Below are 10,032 nucleotides of genomic sequence, written 5' to 3'. Positions count from 1 at the left end.
ACAATGCAATGCTGAAAATGATTGCCACTAGAGCTGAATTGCATTTTTCTGCAGACACATTCAAGACAATCAGCTCAGTCGTTTATGATCCATAGAGAGAGACACACACACACACACACACACACACACACACACACACACACACACACACACACACACACAGACACACACACACAAACACACACACACACACACACACACACCGATAATTTCCCAGACTGCAGTTATGCAACGTAATCTCAGTGATTCATTGGTCGAAATGTTTGCAGACACCATTTGCTTGTATTTGTTGTATATATATATATAGGATAATCTATACTTCTGTGTTGACTGTGTGTGTTTGTGTATCTGTCAGTGTGTGTGTGTGTGTGTGTGTGTGTGTGTGTGTGTGTGTGTGTGTGTGTGTGTGTGTGTGTGTGTGTGTGTGTGTGTGGAATGCCTCAAGAATGCTCAATAACGCGGCCCTGCCAGATATCAGTTATGTAATTGCATCACAAGTTTGTTTCTGTGAACAGATATCTCTTCACCTCTCCAAATCTCCAGCATACTCTGTCTTGTCTCTCTTCTCCTCCCTCCGCTCCCCTCACACTCTTGATGTAGCAGACCTCCTTCCCTCTCTCACCCGGCAGTAACTCCATTCTTCTCCCCCTCCTCTAATTCATTATTTTGCAGTATATCTTTTGTGCTCCCCTCCCCTCTACGTCTTCTTCTTCTCTCCGTCTCCCGCAGACCCTTGCCACTGCCTCGCTTTCTCACACACCACATACTGTATATACCCCTCTCTTTTCCTTACTCCAACTCTCTCTCTTTTGCCCCACCACCAACCCCCCCTCTTCCCCTGTCTCTCCAGGGTACAGTCTGTGCTGACAGCCAGTTCCTCCAGAATTGATTTCTACCCAGAATGCAGTAAAAGTCACTGAACAGAGAAGAGGAGCAACTGAGTAACAACAGCTTGAAAACCAGTGCTGTACTGTGTGGGTTTTTGTGTGTGTGTGTGTGTGTGTACAATATGGGATGGACTCTCCCATGTGCTTGTGCAGACCCAATGCCATGCAGGACGTTGATATACCTGTCTGTGCATTATGGTGATGGTGTGTTCGTTACACATGAGGCTTGCTGGGATTGCGTCTGGTCCACGTCAGGCTGAATGGATTTCCTGTCGCCTTGTTGCTTTTTTCTATAACTGCTAATCATTAGCTGTGCTGCCGCCTTATTAAAATCAATATCCCGTTTGATTACACACAGCTGTTGTTTATGCTCACTGGACAGTTACGGAAGCGTGACACTTGCCGACCTAGGTTACAGGACCAAATATTTACAAAGTAGATTCATTGGGAGTTAAAACTGTGCGTGTCTGTGTGGTGTGATAGTGTGTATTTCATGCCTTGATTTTTTTTGATTTTGTAAGCTATTTTAGTTAGTGACTTTTAGTTTGAAGAGGTGTTTACCGGAAGTGTGTTGTGTGAAGGGTTTACCGGAAGTGTGTGGTGTGTGATGACTTGTGGTGAAGTTGACAGATAATAAACGGGTGCTGTCTCCCGAATGGATGCCCTTCTTCTGTCTTCCTTTGACTAATACAACACAAATAAACGCTCGGCTACATTGGTGGCAGCGGTGGTTTCGAGCCCACCCGAAGCCCATCGCAGGAAAGTGCACGGTGAGGAAGAACGAAGCAGCTCAAAGTTTTGACGAGTTAGCTAAAGTTAGCCACAGCTAATCGACGTGCCGCTAAAGTGTGGACGGATCTTCTGTGACGTATTCAACGAGGAAAACCAGAGCTCTCCCTCACAATAAGAAAAGAGAGTGTTGGAATTAAAAGAACGTCAACGTGGATTAAGATGTGGAGGGGTGCCACAGACCCCCTGGACTCTAAGATGCCCTACGGAGAGAGATCGATCGCAAGCAACGTCAGGATCGAGCTCCCGCTGCCCTTCACTGGGGAGGAAAAAGAAAGTTTCCCCTGCTGGGCTCGACAGTTCGAGGTGGCCGTGCAGGCGCTGGTTACCGGCGCAGGAGGCGACTATGAGTATGAACTGGTCCGGATTCTACCAACCCGCCTGGCTAGAGCTGCGTTTCTCCTGTGGGATAGCCTGCCAAAGGCAGTTCAAAGTGACTATTCTGCAGTGAAGGAGAAGCTACAAGAGGCGTTTGGACAGAGACATTTTCTGGACCGCTTCAGAGCAAATCTCTCTGCTCGTCCTCGAGCTTTAGGTGAGAGCTTGGAGGTATATGCAGCAGACATCAGCAAGCTGGTCCAGGAGGCATTCCCAGGCTATGGGGATGTTGCTCAAAGAGAAGAAAAATTCCGCAGATTTTTACATGGCCTTGACCCGTCCCTGAGGGCTAAATGTCATGAGCAGGGGGCTACTGATTTGGAAGAAGCTCTGATTATCGCAGGTCGGTGTGAAATGGCCAGAGAGACGTTAAAGATGGACTATGGCAATCCTCATGCAAACCAGCCTGCAGTAAACAGTGGTTCAACATCCATGGTGCAGTCCATTTCTGATGGCGGTGGTTTTTTCAAAGCCATAGATAGACTGAATGAGGAAATGAGAGAAATGAGAATGGACATGAGACAGATGGCAGATGAGAATAAACGCCTGAGATCCATCGAGGGTCGTAGCGAATGGAAAAATTCTCCTTCGGCGCATGGAAGTCATTGCCAGTGTGACTGTGGCAATTATGGCTGCCAATCTCGTCGCCCACAGGGGGAGCGAGGAGGACGCTCCCCGGACCGTTTCTGGCGTGAACGGGAAACCGAGGGTGGCTCCAGAGAGAGACAGTTTTACCGGGGCCCTGAACATAACAGAGCCCCCTCTCCAAACTGGAGGGGTCCAAGACCTGCCAGGGGACCCTTTTATGAGGAACCGCAGAGACAGCGCGGTGTGCGGTTTCTCTCCCCCAAAAGAGAGGACTCAGCCAAGCAGTCGGGAAAAGAGATGTAGCTGATGTTGCGGCCCAGACACCAGCTACAACACATATGGGCCATTTGAAGGAGAAGAGCACCTCTTATGTGAAAGGTTGCATTGAAGGGACTGAAGTCAATATCCTAGTGGATTCTGGGGCAACAGAGTCTTTCATCAGTGCTGATTTCCGTATGGCTGTCCCCGCCCTGCGCAGACGACCCCTGAACCCTGATCTCATTGCTGCACGTGCGGTGAATGGCCAGATGCTCGACACCTTGGGCACTATAACTGCCACTTTACGCTTGGGTAATGAGTCCTGGCAGCAAGTTTTCTATGTACTTAGGGGATCGACACAAGCAGTATTGCTGGGTTTGGACTTTCTTGTTCCGAATCACGCCCTGTTGGATTTCGCCCATGGCCGACTGCAGTTGTGGGACACAATGACTCCCCTTTTGAGTGACAAAGACTTTGTTCCTGAATGCTGCAATGTCACGGTCTCTGCTGCTCTGGAATTACCCCCCCTCAGTGAAATGATTGTTCCTGTAAGTGTATCTCCAGCTGGGATCGTTGATCAGCTCCCAGACTTTGTCGGATATTTGTCTCCAAATCTCCAGCAAAATAGTGAGTTTGTAGTGGCTCACACTGTGACCCTGGTAAAAAATGGAGTCACAACTGCCCGTGTTTTGAACCCTACAGACAGAGTTATTGTGCTCAGAGAAGGCATGCATTTGGGGGAGTTTTTGTCGGTCGAGGAATCTGAGTTAGTACTACTCCCTCAAACCCCAGTGGCGACGGTCTCCACCATTTCATCCACGGAGGGGCCGATTGTGTCCCTGAGGGAATCCCCAACTAATCAGCATGAGAGGGCACAGTTGATGGAACTGCTGGAGGAATATAGGCAAATATTTAGTACACCAGAGGGGGTGATTGGCAAATGCAGGCTCATTGAACATCATATTAAAACCGGTGATCATCCACCCCAGCGACAGCGTGCATATCGCACCTCACCAGACAAGAGGGAAGAGATAGATAGGCAGGTGTCGGCTCTGTTAGCTGATGGGGTGATAGAAGAAAGTTGCAGCCCCTGGGCCTCACCTGTCGTTCTGGTGAAGAAAAAGAATGGAGAGTGGAGGTTTTGTATTGACTATCGCCGCTTAAACAGCGTAACAGTGAGAGACTGCCACCCCCTTCCCAGGGTGGATGACACACTAGATGCATTAGCAGGTTCCGTGTGGTTTAGCACTTTGGACTTTTCTAATGGCTACTGGCAGGTTGAGGTCGCTGAAGATGACAGGGAGAAGACCGCTTTCACAACGGGGAGGGGCCTCTACCAGTGGCGGTCGATGCCCATGGGTCTCACCAACTCGCCTGCAACATTTCAGCGCATGATGGAGCTCGTGCTTAGAGGACTCCCATGGCAGGTGTGTATGGTGTATCTCGATGATGTGCTCATATACAGCCCCACCTTTGAGGAACATCTCTCCAGCCTGAGGGAAATTTTCTCCAGGATTCAGGCGGCGGGTCTTAGGTTGAATTCTAAGAAATGTCATCTAGCTAAAGATCATGTGGTGTTCCTGGGGCATGTTGTGTCTTGCCGTGGCCTGCAGCCAGACCCACGAAACACAGACAAGGTCAGAACATGGCCTACTCCACAGAATCCAACGGAAGTGAGGGCATTTCTGGGCCTTTGCTCTTACTATAGACGTTTTGTCAGAGACTTTGCCCAGCGTGCGGCTCCATTGCACCGCCTCACATGTAAAGACACACCTTTCCAATGGACAGCGGAGTGTGATGCAGCCTTTGTGTATCTTAAAGGGGTGCTCTCATCCGCTCCGGTGGTCACCATGCCTGATTTCAACTGCCCCTTTAAAGTGTATACGGATGCCTCCATGGACGCTGTGGGGGCCATATTGGCACAGGACAGGGATGGATTGGAGAGAGTGGTGGTGTATGCTAGTCAGTCACTCACTGCCACCGAAAGACGCTGGTCCACTTTTGACAAGGAGCTGTGGGCTGTAGTTTGGGGCGTACGGCAGTTCAGACACTACATTGGATCAGCTGCTTTCACTATCATAACAGATCATAAACCCCTGTTGGGCCTCCGAGGCATGTCAATTGATCATGACCCCACAGGGAAAAGAGCAAGATGGATACTGGAACTGGATCCTTTCAACTGGGCCATACAGCACAAGGATGGAAAACGACACACTAATGCGGATGCTCTATCACGGCGACCTCCAGATCCTGAGCCTGACACGATGAGGAACACCGTAACAAAAACATCTGGCCAAGTAAATGTCGTGGACTCTGATAGGGAGTTGAGTGAGTCCAGAATAGGCAGTTCTCAGTCACAGTTGCAAAATCCCCAGAGCCCTAGTTCCTCCACAAGGGGGCAGCATGAGGACATGGACTGTGATTCAGATGACTTTGACTTTGTTCATTCACTTTCTCAGGATGAGACTGAGATTAAGCTGCGGCAAAAGGATGATCCTGACATTAGTGTAGTTTTGGACTGGATTGAGGTGAAGGGGTCGCGACCTCCACGGTGGCAGATGAAAGGGAGCTCTCGGTGGCTTCGTAAATTATGGACTGAATATCCTCGTCTTTCTGTGGTGAATGGTGTGCTCTGTCGGTCAGTGTATTCCTCTCTCACAGGGGACGCTCAGTATCAGGTGGTTGTGCCCTCCTCGTTTATCCCTGATGTACTGCAGCACCTGCATGGAGGCCCTGCATCAGCACATTTTTCTGCAGAGCGGGTGTGGGAAAGAGCGAGGCAATCGTGTTACTGGCCCTGTATGTTTAAGGATGTTAGGCAGTGGTGTGAGCAGTGCGTCCCCTGTCAGACCCGCAGGGCCCCTGTCCCTAAACATCGGGCACCGATGGGGGGGTCCCAAGCTACTCATCCATTCCAGAGAGTGGCGATGGACATTTTGGAACTACCAGTGACGTCTAAGGGTAACAGATATGTGTTGGTTGTTGAGGACTATTTTACCAAGTTTGTGAATCTGTATGATCTTCCTAATCAAACCGCTCATTCGGTCGCAAAGTGTGTGTTTGAGGGTTATGTGTTGGTTCATGGTGTTCCTGAGATAATTCACAGTGATCAGGGTCGGCAATTCGAGGGGGAAATTGTTCAGAGACTGTGTCAGCTTATGAAGATTAAGAAAACGCGCACCACGCCATATAATCCAAAATCGGATGGTATGGTGGAACGTTTTAATCGGACACTCATTGACCAGTTAGCTAAATCATTGCTGGCCTGTGGAGGTGAGTGGGACGACTACCTACAACATGTTGCATTTGCTTACAACACCTCAGTGCATGCAAGTACGGGTTACACACCTTACTACCTGACTCATGGGCGGGAAGCCCGTGTCCCGGTGGATGTGTTAGTGTCCCCTCAGGCGGGGCATTTGGACGTGACTTTGTCTCACGCTGACTTCGTAGGCTCTCTGGTGGGGGGGCTGGAAACTGCTTTTGGAAGAGCCAGGCAGTTTAGTATCAGTGCTCACGAGACACAGAAACTGTATTATGATGTGTCTGTTCGTCATCGGCCATATGCAGTAGGAGATTTGGTGTGGCTGCACGATCCTACGGAGGACCGTATGAAGCTGGCTCCCCACTGGAAGGGCCCCTACAAGGTTCTGGCTGTGATGGACTCTGCTGGAGAAAGTGGGCTGACCTATCGCATTGACTGCCCTTTCACTCCTGGACAGGAGCGGGTGGTTCATTATGACAGACTCAAGGCTTACACTCTACCACTGCCGGTGGGTTCTGCGTGTAGTTCCCCAGCTTCTCCTCGTCATGCTCCTTCGCTACAGGACGAGGGGTCACTTGAAGGAGGCTGTGGTGCTGAAAGGTCGCTGGCGGGTAGTGACACTGGCCTGAGAGAGCCTCGCCAGATGGTGTCCCGTTCTGGGAGAGCCGTGAGACGGCCGGTTCATTTCAAGGACTATGTTGTTTAGGAATAACTGATCTGTTTGACAGTTGTGCGAGTTAACTGAATTTTTTTTTTTGGGCCGGGTGTACGTGGTACATGGTATCAGGTGTGTATGTATAGGTATGTATATGGTTTTGTTTTTTTGATATATATATGTATATGTGTAATTTTTTTGCTGGGGCTGTTGTTGTTGTTTTTGTGTTTTGATATTGTCTCTGTTTGGAAACGGGGACGTTTCTTTTGTTAGGGGGGAGGTATGTAAGCTATTTTAGTTAGTGACTTTTAGTTTGAAGAGGTGTTTACCGGAAGTGTGTTGTGTGAAGGGTTTACCGGAAGTGTGTGGTGTGTGATGACTTGTGGTGAAGTTGACAGATAATAAACGGGTGCTGTCTCCCGAATGGATGCCCTTCTTCTGTCTTCCTTTGACTAATACAACACAAATAAACGCTCGGCTACAATTTTATGATAATATATGAAACAATTCTTCCTTAAGATGTCTTAAATTAACCAGGCCTATTTTATTAACTTGTGTACTTGTGTTATCCAAAATGTTCAAACCCTTTTAAACTGCGTCAATTCCAGTTTATACCCGTCTCTGCTATAACTTCTGAGTCAAACAACAATTACATCTCAATTCAGGGGCTGCATTTAAAGGCCGATTATGTCATAGTGGTCAAATGTGGCCGACAAATGCATTCTTTCCTCCCCAAGAAACAAACTCTCCCAGGGACACCATCCCAGCACAACTTATCTCAGGAACCATTGCGCTTCAGTAATAAACCATTATTGATGCTTAAGTATCAGGCTTCAACTCAACTGAACAGCTTACGCTATATGTAAAAAAAAAACAGGGGGCTCTAAAACTTTCTTGTCGCTTCAAACTTCAGCTCTGTTGCTTGGCAATGGCAATAAAGGTGGGACAAGTTGGTGGTGCCGATCACAGAAAGCCTCTTTAGACCAGACCGTTTCATTTCAGTTGGCTCTTTGCAGTCCAGGCGTCTCACAAAGACCGCCTCCTACGTGGGAAGACCATGTCCTCCAAAGGATGCAGCCCCTGAATTGAGACAGAAATGAAAAGGTAGACTGCAAGCCAGTTAGCCAATCAGCCTTTTTAATATCCCTCCATTGTTTGTTTTGCTCATTCAAATGCATCACGATTATTCATGGCCGGTAACGCAAATTAAACTTTAATACAATGACATCATCCATGAACATGATTGACTTCAGGTAGATTTTCATCGGCAGTGATGGTTAAGACGACAACTCCTGTGATGCCATGCTGCTTCAGAACATCGGCAAAGTAGACCTTTTGTAGTTCTTTGGACTAAAGGCTCCTTTATGCTTCTGCGTTTTTTCGGATACGGACAGATAGGACTGCACTCTCCGAGCGCCTCGGAGAGCTTTTCGTGCACCTCTGCTTTTTGTAACTGTCCGTGTTTATTTCGGATAGCCTACGGACAGCCCTTGGCTGTGATTGGTCCTCGAACGACATCATTTCCGAACGACGTCATTTCCGTACGACGTCATTTCCGGATTTCACATTTCCGGACCTCAAACTTCCTGCTTCACAATAAACACAAACACAACTACGATTCTACGATTAATGTGACGTGTGTGTTAAGCCAGCTGAGTTGTCTCGCTGACGGTGGCTCGTTAGAGCACTGACGGCATGTGTGCACGGTCACATACGGTTATGCAAAAACCCGCCGTCACGACTTGAATTCCACTGCTATCATGACACTGTTTCTACAATACCGTCAGATGAGAAGCAAACACTGGGTAGTAGTTAGTGTCGGGAGTCCCTGCTGACTGTGTGTGGAAGCTGGGGGGGAAGCTAGCTGGGGCGGAAGCTAGCTAGCTCCGTGTAGCTTCAAGCTGAACTCAGAAACAATTACATCAGCATTTTGACCTGCTGGGTGTCACTTTATTTTATTTAGTTGCCATCGTAGCCTACACTGTGTGTAAGTGGGGAGTAAGTAAATAAACAGCGTGGACTTCTTCTGATTACTCGTGAGGTAGGCTTCTCCAAGCTTGTCTTCCGTTGCGCCACTTACTGTTTGGCGGTGAATTGGTTCAGACGGACAGTCGTCGGAGAAGCAAAAATCAAAAAGAGTCTCTGGTATCCGTGCGTCCCTCTCCGCGAAACGGATACGTAGAAGCATAATGGAGCCTTAAGGGACGCCTCGCGGCTGAAGTTACAGATGTAGAGGAAACTTTAAATAACACACAGATATTGTTTTGCCCGTGCTGGATGTGGAAGATGTCTTTTCATTATCTGTAAACCTCCATTAGTCTCCAAGCAACACAGATGCTTCCATCCATCAGTCTTCACTCTTGAAGATCTAAAGCCACACTCCCTCTTTTGATCTGTGTGTGTGTGTGTGTGTGTGTGTGTAAGGTCCATCTGTGTCAGGGTACCCATCTGTAGGTGAACACACAACCCTGCCTCGTCAATAAGATCGGCTCAGGACCAGAGATCTCCAGCCACAGATCCCATTTACATCCCCCCCCCCCCCCCCTTCTGCTCTGAAGATGCAAGAGGAGAGATTTTTTACAAGAAAATGTTTCAATCTGAACCTGAAAGTAAAGAAAATGACAGCGAGCAAGCAGGGTTCTTGGGTGTTTAACTCAGCTTCATCAGAGCTATGTGGGATTGCTTTAATCTGATTGATCTGACATCCCAATAAGACCACCCCCGAGGTATGTGTGTGTACCCATGTCAGCCCCCCGCAATTATAAGAATTGGCTGATTGACATGAGGTCGAGACTGAGTTCTTCTGAACCTCCAGAGATCAAATTCACCGATCAAAACAGTTTTAGTTTTTCATTCTGGTTTGAAGATGTCAATCCCGACACAAAGAAAATGGGAGTGAACATTCATAGATCTTATATTGAAAAAAAAAGAGAAAACCCTGAGATACAAAGATACTGTTTTTTTCTTTCCCTGATGTTTGTATGGATTTTTCAAATAAAGTTTCAATGCTGAGAGTAAAACTAACTACAACAGGAACCCCTGTGTGTCCTGGAGTGGAGGCAATCTGAGAGAAGAGAGACAATATCGTAGAACTCGGACAAAGACCATTAGACCATTTGTTTTTTGTATTTTTGGTGAACTGACCATTTAAGAAGAATGATAACGGAGTGAGGTGGAGAGCTGGACAAAGAAAATGAAGGTGTGTAAATGTG

Source organism: Limanda limanda, chromosome 19, assembly GCF_963576545.1.
Source record: "Limanda limanda chromosome 19, fLimLim1.1, whole genome shotgun sequence".
In the NCBI taxonomy this organism is placed as follows: Eukaryota; Metazoa; Chordata; class Actinopteri; order Pleuronectiformes; family Pleuronectidae; genus Limanda; species Limanda limanda.
This window is presented reverse-complemented; position numbering follows the sequence as displayed.